Raw genomic sequence first — 12,593 nt, 5'->3', positions numbered from 1 at the left:
GTCGTAAGAGTGCTTTTACTTTTTTGCAAAATAGCAAATACTGCATGCTCTACATACAGTGTTAAAGGTGATCCCATCACAATAGTAGTGTTTTTCTGGACCGCAAATGCTGCTGTAGCCAGGGCTTGCTCACATGGATAATGGCCCATCATGATAGGATCTAGCAGCCCACTGTAGTAGGTAATTGGCTTATGTCCCATAGATGTTTTCTAAGTTAATACTGCAGTCATAGTCATTCCATTACAATGACAAAAGAGGTAGAATTGTTTCTTGTAATCAGGCGTAATTAACACTGGGGCGTTCATAATCGCTTTCTTTAGCTCTTGGAATGCCATCTCTACGTCCTCTTTCCAATGTATTTTATTTGCTGTCGCATGGGATTCTTTTAACATGTTGAGAAGGGGTGCTGTCAACGTAGCATAATCAAACACGCACTGTCTCACCTAATTACAGAGTCTTAGAAACTACTGCATCTGTTTGGTAGTCGTGGGCTTGGGCATGTTTTTTATACTTTGCACTCTGTCAGGTGTCACTTTTCGTCCATCTTTAGATATTAGTTGTCCCAAAAAACGAACATCTTTTTGCACGTACTGTAACTTATTTTTAGCCACCTGGTAACCTTTGTTTGCAAGCGTGCAGAGAAGACCAACAGTATCCTCTCGGCATATCTCCTCAGTGGCACTACAAACCAAAATGTCATCCACATATTGTAAAAGCGTACTTTTACATTGAATGTTCTCTAAATACTTTTTAACTGTTCTATATAAAATACTTGGGGATTCACAAAATCCTTGAGGAAGCCTACTATGGCAGTACTGAGTATTTTTAAATGTAAATCCAGTCAAATATTGGCTATCGATATGCAATGGAATACTGAAAAACGAATTTTTCAAATCGATTACAGAGAGGAAATTAGCCTCTTTACGAATATTTGTCAATATAACTGAAGGATCGGGTACTACAGGAAGTTCTGGAATGACAATATCATTCAGAGAGCGTGAATCTTGAATCATTCTCCAAGTTCCCCCCTTAGCTTTTCTTATCGGAAAAATCTGTGTATTTCAGGGTGTCGGTCTTTCATATATCACCACTTGCTCAAGTAGCACCTGAATTGTAGGTAAAATACCTTCCTCTGCTTCTTTGGACAGAGGGTACTGACATATCCTGGGCAATATAGCTCCAGGTTTCAGTGTAATCTTAACAGGCTCAGCTCCTTTAATCAATCCCAGATCATGTGGTCCTTTTGTCCACAACACTTCCGGTACCTTAGCCAAATCTCTTTCTTTCACTGTTATGTCTGGTACATTGTTTGACACGGTTCTATACTGCACCTGCATTCTAAGAGAAATGTCCATTTCAAACACAATGTTCCAGTTACTGGGTGTTCACTGAACAATTCCTCATCAGAGATATCTCTCAGTTTGACCCCAGGATCTGTGAACACTATTGATGCCCACATCCCCTGTCCTTTGTCAAATGCAATAAGCACAGCATATGTTGGCCTTAATTCAAGAGCTGATATATTCAGCACCATTTCTCGTTCTACAATTGACTCTTTGGGTTTGCATGACCGAAACACTAATTCTTTTGGTAACTGCACTGTTTTCCCCTGCAGCGCTGGTGTATGACCTATCAGAGCATATATGCCCCGCAGAAAAGCATCTGTGTCTACTGGCACTGCTCTGGCCTGCTGTCTAGATTCTTCACGAGCAAGGAGAGACAATATCCTACCTGGCGTAACACCAGGCGTATAACACACCATTGATCCATCTTTAAAAAATGAAATGGTCATGTTTAATTTACTCATTAAATCTCTCCCCAAAAGATTGACATTTGACTCAGGAGAGTATAACAATGGGCCATCAATTTGTGTATCACCCACAGTCATGTTTACTGAATGAGTAAAAGGAACCCATCTGACAGCCCCAGAGAACCCTTGCGTGTCCATTGAATTACACAAGAGTGGTAACGTACCGTCATTTATGCAAGATTTGGTGGCATCTGTGTCGATTAAAAAACTGATAGGGGCGACCTTCTATGGCTACCATCACAGTGGGTTCCTCCTCTGATCTGTGGGTTACCGATAGTATTGGACACATAGGTAGTCATTACAACCCTGGCGGACGGTGTTAAAGTGGCTGTAAGACCGCCAACAGGCCGGCGGTAAAAAATGTGCAATTACAACTGTGGCGGAAACCGCCAACAAAGACAGCCACTTTAACACTCCGACCGCCACAGCGGTACAGACAAACAGCGTGGCGGTCACCGCCAACAGACAGGCAGGAGACAATGTACCGCCCACAGTATCACAACCTACCAATCCGCCACCTTTTCCGGGGCGGATTCACCGCGGAGAAAAACACGGCAGAAACAGCCATTCCAAAGGGAAAATGCTCACCTCTACACACTCCACAAGGAAGGAGGGCACCATGGAGCCGGAACTCCATATCTTCCTGCTCATCTACGAGGAGCATCAATGCCGGCGACGAAGACCATGGTGAGTACTGCACCTACGACATAGGGGAGGGGGGAGGCAAAAACACAGGGACACACACAACCAACATCCCAACCCCCACCCAGACCCTCACCCACTACAACACACACATCAATGCATATCTATACATTACAGTAACACCCCCCAGAAGAATCCAAAGACAAAAGGAAATGAGTTGAACTATTGTAATATATCAAAATACAGGAAGCAAATATATACATATATATATATATATATATATATATACACACAATTATACAAAATCTACACCACGATTAGTAGTGCAGGTATTGCACCATTCATAGTCCGTGGACCACTGGGCCCAAAATGCATGGGCGAGGCCCACACAAGATACCCGATCAAAACGGGGAGAACACTGCAGGGGCATCAGATCGAAATACAACAGGCACATCAGGGGGAAGGGACGGGGGGCACCTCAGCCTGATGAGTGCACCACGCCAGATCCACGAGGGGGCTCCATGCCCATGGATGTATCCTGGGGAGTGCAAAGCCACAGTCTCTCAAGTCACTACAGTGGGTGGTTTGCCCACTGCCATATCCTGGGGAGTGCAAAGCCACAGTCTCTCAAGTCTCTCCAGTGGGTGGGTTGCCCACTGTTCAATCCTGGGGAGTACAAAGCCACAGTCTCTCAAGTATCTCCAGTGGGTGGTTTGCCCACTGTAACATCCTGGGGAGTGTAAAGCCACAGTCTCTCAAGTCTCTACAGTAGGTGGTTTGCCCACTGTAACATCCTGTGAGTGCAAAGCCACAGTCTCTCAAGTCTCTACAGTGGGTGGGTTGCCCACTGTTCAATCCTGGGGAGTGCAAAGCCACAGTCTCTCAAGTGGATGCCTTTCTCCACTGGCTCTGGAGGGGGACTGGTGCCCAGAGTGCTTCATCCTGCCAAGGACAGACGGTGCTTGAGTTGCCATTGTCAGACCTGTTCAGCGGTGCATTCCATGGCGGTCTTTGCCCTGTTCAGCGGTGCTTGAGTTGCCAGTGTCAGACCTGTTCAGCGGTGCATTCCATTGCGGTCTTTGCCCTGTTCAGCGGTCCTTGGCCTGTTCAGCGGTCCTTGGCAAGGCGGTCCTTCATTGCCCAGCAAGGCTGTGGCTGGCGGACCTTCATGAGTCAGCTGGGCTATGGCTTGCGGGGCCCTCCTGACCAGCTGGGCTGTGGCTGGCGGTGGCCTCCTGGCCAGTGACTCTGGGGCTGGCGGTGGCCTCCTGGCCAGTGACTCTGGGGCTGGCGGTGGCCTCCTGGCCAGTAACGATGGGGCTGGCGGGGGCCTCTTGGGCAGTGACTCTGGCGGTGGCCTCCTGGCCAGTGACGATGGGGCTGGCGGAGGCCTCCTGGGCAGTGACTCTGGGGCTGTCGGTGGCCTCCTGGCCAGTGACTCTGGGGCTTGCGGTGGCCTCCTGGCCAGTGAGTCTGGGGCTGGCGGTGGCCTCCTGGCCTGTGACGATCGGGCTGGCGGGGGCCTCTTGGCCAGTGACGATGGCGGTGGCATCGTCACTGGTCAGTGACGATGGGGCTGGCGGTGGCCTCCTGGGCAGTGACTCTGGGACTGGCGGTGGCCTCCTGGGCAGCGGGGATGATGGCGGTCTTCTCCGCCGTGCTGCTCCTCCCAGACTTTGGAGATTTCCTCTGCCCCTTCCCCACCTTGGGAGGAGTCACAGCTGAGTCAACACTCCCCCCGGGACCCCTGTGAGCGGCTTTGCTGGCTGGAGTCCTCCCCCTCTCCCGCTGGGCACTGTCCAACCACAGGGGGGGGACTGGCTGTGCTGTGGCTCCGTGCCACACTGGCTGGCCTGGTGGACGGTGCACTCCACATACCTGTAACAACAGGCACCACTGGTCCCGGAGATTTTTGGGCTGAGGTGCTAGTACGGGACCTATGAGTTGGACGGGGGTGGGGGGAAATAGGTTACGGTTGGACAGGAAAAGTTTTTGGGAGACACTGGGACGGGGAGCTGGAGGGGGTTTGGGAGTGTAGGAAGAGGGGGTGGTTGTAGGAGGTGTAACATTTGTGGATTTGGGTGCAGGTGCATGGGCTGGAGGCTGTTGTGAGGTGGATGGCTGTTGGGTGGGTATGTGCCTGCGTTTGTGTATCTTGGGAGGGGGCGTCACAGACACACTGGGAGAGGACACAGGGGACGTGTAAATGGTAGTGGGGGTGGTGACTGCACATGAGCGGGGTGTGGTGGTGGGTGTGCTGGTGCGGTACGTAGTGGCAGTGCATGCAGGTGTGAGTGTAGACGAGACTGGGAGGGAGGAGGGAGACGAGGAGGAGGGAGACACAGTGGAGGCAGTGGATGTTGGTGTGTCTGTATGTGTGTGATGCTTGCGTAAGTGCCTGTGGGATGTGTGGTGCTTATGTTTGCCTGAGCTTCCCTTGTGTGGTGAGGTGTGTGCAGGCTGGTCAGATGGTTTGCTTGGGATAGGCTGGGGTACAGGGGATTGGGTCTGGGTGGAGGAAGTTGGAGGGGGGAGGCTAGACACAGGGACCATGGCTGCCATCAGTGCTGAGGCCAGAGTTTGCAGGGTTCGATGAAGGGCAGCCTGACCAGAATGAATGCCCTCCAGGAATGCATTTGTGTGTTGCAATTCCCTTTCTACACCCTGGATGGCATTCAAAATGGTAGACTGCCCAACAGTGAGGGACCTGAGGAGGTCAATGGCCTTTTCACTGAGGGCAGCAGAGGTGACAGGGGCTGAGGTGCCTGGGACGAAGGTGGTGCCCACCCTCCTGGGTGAGCGGGCACGGGGCAAAGGCTGAGGGGCTGCTGGGAGGGCGGTGCTGGTGGGGGGGGGGTGGTGGCTGTACCTGTACAAGTGGGGGGCACAAATGTTGCCGCCACCACAAGGGAGCTCCCATCGGAGAACGAGTCTGTGTCGCTGGTTGCAGATCCTGTGACCCCGTGGTGCTCCCCTCGCCCTCCGTCCCACTGGTGTATTCAGAGTCCGTGGTGTGGCCCTCCATGGCCATGTTGGATGCAGCTTCCTCGTGCTCCGGTTCCACTGTACCTCCGCCTGATGATGCTGATGCACACAAGAACAGGGAGACCACAAAAAGGGGGGGGACAGAAGAAAGACAGGTTGAGTGCATGGCTTACCACTACCATTGGTGGACAATACAGACACAGCAGCCCCCTGCACTACGTCGCGCTGTTGAGCTCTATAGATGCAATTTCTGGGATATGGGTTACATGGCTATGGACGAGATTTGCACACATAGATGACACAGGGCCATGAATAGCTGTACTTGGCACTCTACAGAGGTAGGGTGGGGGGCCACATGGCCTGCCTTACGGAGGGGCCTTGCCTACAGAACTCGCCCTGGCCTAGGGAAACCCACAGCCCTCCTCCCCCACCCAGACACCTTCACTGCGCGCAAAGTCCACTGAATGATGTTGTACTCACCCCCTTGTGTCTGCTGTGATGCCCTCAAGCGCCCATCCAAATCAGGGTAGGCCACCGCCAGGATCCTGAACATCAGGGGGGTCATGGTTCGACGGGCACCCCTCCCAGGTTGGGAGGCCATCCCCAGCTGAGCCTCCGCCGTCTTCTTGCTCCAGCGGCGAATGTCCTCCCAGGGTCCGGACGTCCTTGGCGATGGCACGCCAAACATCCTTCTTCTGGTGGGCTCTGACCTACATGACATGTAAAGGGGAAGAAGAGAAGTCATTACCAACTGCACCATCTAAGTGAGTGGCCCACATCCCTACCCTTGCCATGTGGCACATGCATTCAGAGTCCTTCATGCACGCAGAACTGTGCCCCCTTCCTTCTTACAACCAGCCCTCTCCACACAGGTATAGCCCATACAACATGCTCCCTGTGTAGTTACCTGTTGGTCTGGAGGACCGTAGAGTAGCGTATATTGGGGGCGGACCCCGTTGACGAGCTTCTCCAACTCCTCTGCAGTGAAGGCAGGGACCCTTTCCCCAGATGCTCGAGCCATTGTCTCTTCCAGACCGAGGTCACAGCAGCACTTGCAGTGTAGGTCCTCTCCTGTCGAAGATCAGTTATTGAGTGATTCAACAGTTAGAAAATGGCGATCACGTCCGCGGCGGTCACGTCCGCGGCAGTGCGTACCATCACCGCCGGCGTACATTGTCATTGGCTCATCGGACCCATAAGGTTCAATGTTAACCAATGCAGCATTGCGCCGCGGTCTTCGACCGCCTACCCGACGGTGTACAACGCCAGCGCAGTTACCTCACATCCCATTGTCCCACTTTACAGGTCAGGCAGCCACCATTTCAGGGGCCACGTGGCCTAATTACCAACTGCGTCACACATACCTAGGCCTTGTCTCACAACACAAATACAGGCCACCTTTTGTGTATGAATGGTGTTCTGTGTAGACTGTGGGTACATACCTCTGAGTTGTTTGACTCTGTGGTTGCTGTTGTCCTTCCTAGGCACCGTCCGCTGGGACATGTGAGGAGATGGCGGAATCCTCCGGTGTACCGACCGCTGGTGGACCTGTCGACAATGGAGGAAATAAGTTTGATCATCACCTACAGGTTTGACCGTGCCACAATCCAGGAACTGTGTACCCAGTTGGAGCCTGACCTGATGTCAGCAATCCGCCATCCCACAGGAATCCCCCCTGAAGTGCAGGTGCTATCAGTGCTCCATTTCCTGGCAAGTGGGTCATTTCAAACAACAGTGGCCATGGCATCAGGGATGTCCCATCCTATGTTTTCCAACGTGTTGTCCAGAGTGTTGTCTGCCTTTCTGAAACACATGCGGAGCTATATCGTTTTCCCTCAGGTGGAGGACTTGCCCACAGTGAAAGGTGACTTCTATGCCATGGGACATATCACCAACATCATAGGCGCCATTGATGGGACCCATGTAGCTCTGGTCCCCCCCACAGGAGTGAACAGGTGTACAGGAACCAGAAGAGTTATCATTCCATGAATGTACAGATGGTATGTTTGGCAGACCAGTACATCTGCCAGGTAAATGCCATGTTCCTTGGCTCTGTGCATGACGCCTACATCCTGCGGAATAGCAGCATCCCTTATGTGATGGGTAAACTCCAGAGGCACCGGGTGTGGCTATTAGGGGACTCTGGTTATCCCAACCTGTCATGGCTACTGACCCCAGTGAGGAATCCCAGGACCAGGGCAGAGGAACGCTACAATGAGGCACATGAGCGGACTAGGAGGGTGATCGAATGCACCTTCGGCCTACTGAAGGCCAGGTTCAGGTGCCTCCATATGACAGGTGGTTCCCTATTCTACTCACCAAAGAAGGTGTGCCAGATCATCGTGGCCTGCTGTATGCCTCACAACTTGGCTTTGCGACGACAGGTGCCCTTTCTGCAGGAGGATGGTCCAGATGGCGGTGTTGTGGCAGCTGTGGAGCCTGTGGACAGTGATGAGGAGGAAGCAGAGGAAGAAGACATTGACAACAGGGACTCAGTTATCCAGCAATATTTCCATTGACACACAGGTGAGAAAACATTCCTGCCTACTACAAGTACTTTAACACTTCTACCTCTATCCTGTGTGTCGATTTCAACCACTATATGGTCACTGAGTAGTACATTTCCCTTACGGTTTCACATTTGTGGTTTACAACGTGTGTCATCTGCTTAGATTCATCATGGACTTGAGATGTGTGACATAGGTATGTTGCCATTACATTTGAAAAAGCATTTTGTCACTGTCATTGCTAATACACATTATCGAAATCACAGACTGACTCCAGAATGTTTTGTGCTTCAAGGGTATTTATTGAAGTGCTCTATATTGGAGGGGTTTGTAAAATGGTGAGGGGTGATGGTGGAGGAATGTCCATGGCAGAGTCCAGTCTAATAGTCTCACAGGTGCATTGCCCATAGGGGCATAGGAAGTGGAGCTGGGGCAGTTCCAATATGGACAGGGTTACAAAGTGGGACAGTGGGTTGACAATCAGGGTAGTCTCTTTTCTTGGCGAAGGTCTTGGCATTGTGCTCTGTCTTGTTCCTGGATCTCAGGGACCGTTTGCAGGGTGGTTCTCCATCTGCAGGGGGTGGGGTGCTGGTATGGTGGTCCTGTGGCGGTGCCTCCTGTCCACTAGCGCCGGCGGAGGTGGTGGGCAGTTCATCGTCCATGCTTGTGTCAGGGGCCCCTTGGAGTGCCACAGTGTCCTTCCTGGTGTTAAGTAGTTCCTTCAGCACCCCTACAATGGTGCCCAGGGCAGAGCTGATGGTTCTGAGTTCCTCCCTGAACCCCAAATACTGTTCCTCCTGCATGCGCTGGGTCTCCTGAAACTTGGCCAGGACCGTTGCCATCGTCTCCTGGGAGTGGTGGTATGCTCCCATGATGGAAGAGAGGGCCTCGTGGAGTGTGGGTTCCCTTGGCCTGTCCGCCCCCTGTCACACAGCAGCCCTCCCAGGTCCCCTGTGTTCCTGTGCCTCCGTCCCCTGGACCATATGCCCACTGCCACTGCCCCCAGGTCCCTGTTGTTGTTGGGGTGGTTGGTTATCCTGGGTTCCCTGTAGTGGTGGACACACAGCTGATTGACGTGTCCTGGGGACGGAGGTATGGGCCCGCTGGGTGGGTGCTGTGCTGGTGTTACCAGAGGGTGGAAGGTCTGTGGTGGGCTGTGCCTGTGTGAGGGGAACCGACTGTCCCAAGGCCCACGATGGTCCGGGCTGGTCATCTGGATCCAGTTGGACAGAGCTGCTGTCATCACTGTGGGCCTCTTCTGTGGGTGGGGTGGAGATGTCTGGACCCTCCTGTCTGGTGACGTTGGGTAGTGGTCCTGCAGGGGTGAAAAATCATGATTATTGCATCTGTGTGTGTCATGGTGTGCAATGGATGGGTGACCGTGTACCCCAGTGCTAGCATTCCTGTGTGGGGGCTTGTGTGATGATGGTTTAGGGGGTTGTATGGGCATGTGCAGTGGGCATGCTTTAGTGATGGGTGTCCATGCTTTGTTGTTGCATGCACGGCTTGGTGTTGGGATGGGTGGTTTGTGATATTAGTACATTTGTGAGGAGTTGGAGTGATAGGGGAGGGGGCGAGGGTGGGGGTCTGTTATAGCATGCAGGTAGGGTGGGGGATATGGTAGTTAAAGGTTTGACTTACCAGAGTCCATTCCTCCACCGACTCCTGCAAGGCCCTCAGGACGCAGAATCGCCAAGACCTGCTCCTCCCATGTTGTTAGTTGTGGGGGAAGAGGTGGGGATCTGCCGCCAGTCCGCTGTACCGCCAGGTGGTGTCTGGAGACCACGGAACGCACCTTCCCCCGTAGGTCGTTACACCTCTTCCTGATGTCCTCCCGATTTCTTGGGTGTTGTCCCACTGGGTTGACCCTGTCGACTATTCTTCACCATAGCTCCATCTTCCTTGCAATGGAGGTGTGCTGCACCTGTGCTCCAAATAGCTGTGGCTCTACCCGGACGATTTCCTCCACCATGACCCGGAGCTCCTCCTCCGAGAACCTGGGGTGTCTTTGCCGTGCCATGGGGTGGTGTAGGTGATGTGTGGGGTGGTGTGTGTGGTGATTTGTAGTGGTGTGTGGTGTTTTGTGCGTGGAAGTTGTGTGGGTGATGGTGTTGAGTGCCTGTGGATGCTTTGTAGTTATTTGTAGTGTCTCTCTCTGGCCTTCTCTCGGTAATTGTGGTCGTAGGGGTTTGTGGGTGATGTGGGTGTGTGTTTTATATTGTAATGGGTGTGTGGGAGTAGTGTGTGTATGTGTATCAGGTGTGTGCATTTCAAATTGTTCAATGTGGCGGTGTTTTGTAGAAGTGTGTGTATTTTGAGAGAGGCGGTGTGTACCGCCGATGGAATACCACGGTTGAAAGACCGCCGCGTAGATTCGTCGTGATAGTGTGGGCATATTTCTGTTGGTGTGACGGTGGAGGTTTTGTTTTTGCCAGTTTATCACTGACCTTTGGTGTGGCGGACTTGTGTGGGTGTCTGAATTTTGTCGGATTCCGAGATGTGGATCATAATAGCTGTGGCGGAATTCTGCAGCGGTGTGTTGGCGGTCTTCTGCACAGCGGTAAGCGGGTTTTACCGCCAATGTTGTAATGACCACCATAGTTGTTACCTGTGGGCTTTGTCATTGTATATAATTGGGTGTCTGCACCCCACCAGATACTTGGGGCGGCACATAATAGGGATTACCTCCTTGCACCACTACTCCTCCTACTTGCCCCTGCACTTGTCCACTTATGGGGTTACTGGCACTTGGCTGCACCTGTTGTTGCTGTTGTCCCTGAGGTACCATCCACTGAGCTTGAGGGGGCTGGGGACCCTCTTGTCTTGTATATTGTTGTGGTCCCCATTGCATTTGTGGTGGCCTTGAAACTTGTCTTTACGGAGTGGCCCATCTCTGCATATGCTCATCAATCCTTTCAGTTCTGCACTCCCTTACAAAATGACCGGCCTCGCCGCAATAGAAGCATGGCGGCCCCCCTTCTGAATCCTCCTTGTCTTCTTTCCTGCATTGCTCCTTGTTCTCCTACTGGACCTCCTTGTCATCTCCCTATTTCATTTACTCCTTGACCTCCTGGTATTTGCCCTTGCACTGGCATTGTGACAGCCGCTAATGGTACGGTCCCAAGCACTCCTTCTGTGCTCAGTTTCTTAACTTTTTGTTGCACTAATTTGGTAGTAGCTCTCTCTGCCTGCTCTGTTCTGTCTTTGTCCTTTTCTTGCTTCCATTTGAAGTAATGTATTGTGTGCACCTGTATTTCTGGCCACGGTTTAGCCTCAATTCCCACAACTCCATCTAAATTTTCCTGTATATCCGTGGGAAGGCCTTTCTTCAGCACATTATAAAATAACAGTGCATTTCCTCCTGTGTTTTCCCAATTACATCCTACCTCCTGTATCCATCGCTCTTTCATTCTTGTAATAAACTCTGCAATGTCCTCAGATGGCTTAATACTTTCTGCCATAAGGGCTCCAATGTCTGGTCTGTCTGGGTATGTCCGCCGCAGCGCATCCCAAACATGCTGATTAACATTTCTAAAGGCTGACCCATCAAATTGTGTATTTGTCAACGTAACCTGAGGAAGTCCTGCTGTCGTGAATGTAGTATTCACCTCATCTCCTGCCAGCGAACTTAACAAAATCATAACATTGCCTAGAGCAAGATTCACTCCAGCTGTGTGTTTTTCAATACTCCCTATCCATTTTCCTACACCTTCAGACAATGGAGGCAGTGCTCTTTTTAACATTTTCTTTGTCCATCTGTGGCCAAGGCACGTATGTCGGTGCCTGCCCTCCTCTAAAAATGAGAGGCAATTGTGTGATAGGTGGGGAACTCGTTAACCTACTCCTTAGCCTCGGGTCTGGCCTATTGCTGCGTATCACTTCAGTCGGTTTGTCTTCTGCATACGTTTCCCAAACTGCAAGACACTCTTGCATGTATGGATAATCCCAAACCGGGGCACCCTGTCCTTGTCGTATACAATATTCTGCTATCTCTAAATCATAGAGTTGAAACAACCCCTGTCGGGTTCATGGTTTTCTCCCCTCTTTTTCAGTCCATTCTGCTAATTCATCTGAGAAGGGGTAACAAAAATACCTTCCTTCTTCCTGTTCTATTGTCTCAATAGGTGTCATCCTTAATTTAGCCGATTTTAAGATTGACTTCCTCATTGTCTGTTCTGAGTCTTGCTCTATTATTTGCAACCTTCGTATAGGACGGGGTCGAAAGCTATACAGGCCTCTGCCTCTTCCCACTGCACCCTCATTTGTATCAGAGTCGTCACCCTAATCCTCAACTGTAGCCTCAGCATCTGTTTCCTTTCCCCTTTCTTCTGAATATCTATTATATTGTAGCATTTCTAAATTTTCTTCTTTTTCCCTTTCTGACAACATCCACTCTCCTGCTGCCTCTCTCAATGTACTCGCAGACGTATCCCCTACTTTAAGAATAATCTGTTCAGTGGTGCATTGACCTCGAAGAGAATCAACATTCTCCAATCTTTCTGCCCGTTCTTCAGTAAGCTGTACCCTAGATATTGCTCCTTCCTTCCTTCTCTGTTCATACTCTGCCCGTGGAGCTGTCGGAAGTAAGCGAGGCGCTTTCTCTGCCTCCTTCACCTCTGTCTCACCTTCCTCAAAATCAACGCGCACTG

The sequence above is a fragment of the Pleurodeles waltl genome, chromosome 3_1 (assembly GCF_031143425.1).
Source record: "Pleurodeles waltl isolate 20211129_DDA chromosome 3_1, aPleWal1.hap1.20221129, whole genome shotgun sequence".
Taxonomy (NCBI): Eukaryota; Metazoa; Chordata; class Amphibia; order Caudata; family Salamandridae; genus Pleurodeles; species Pleurodeles waltl.
This window is presented reverse-complemented; position numbering follows the sequence as displayed.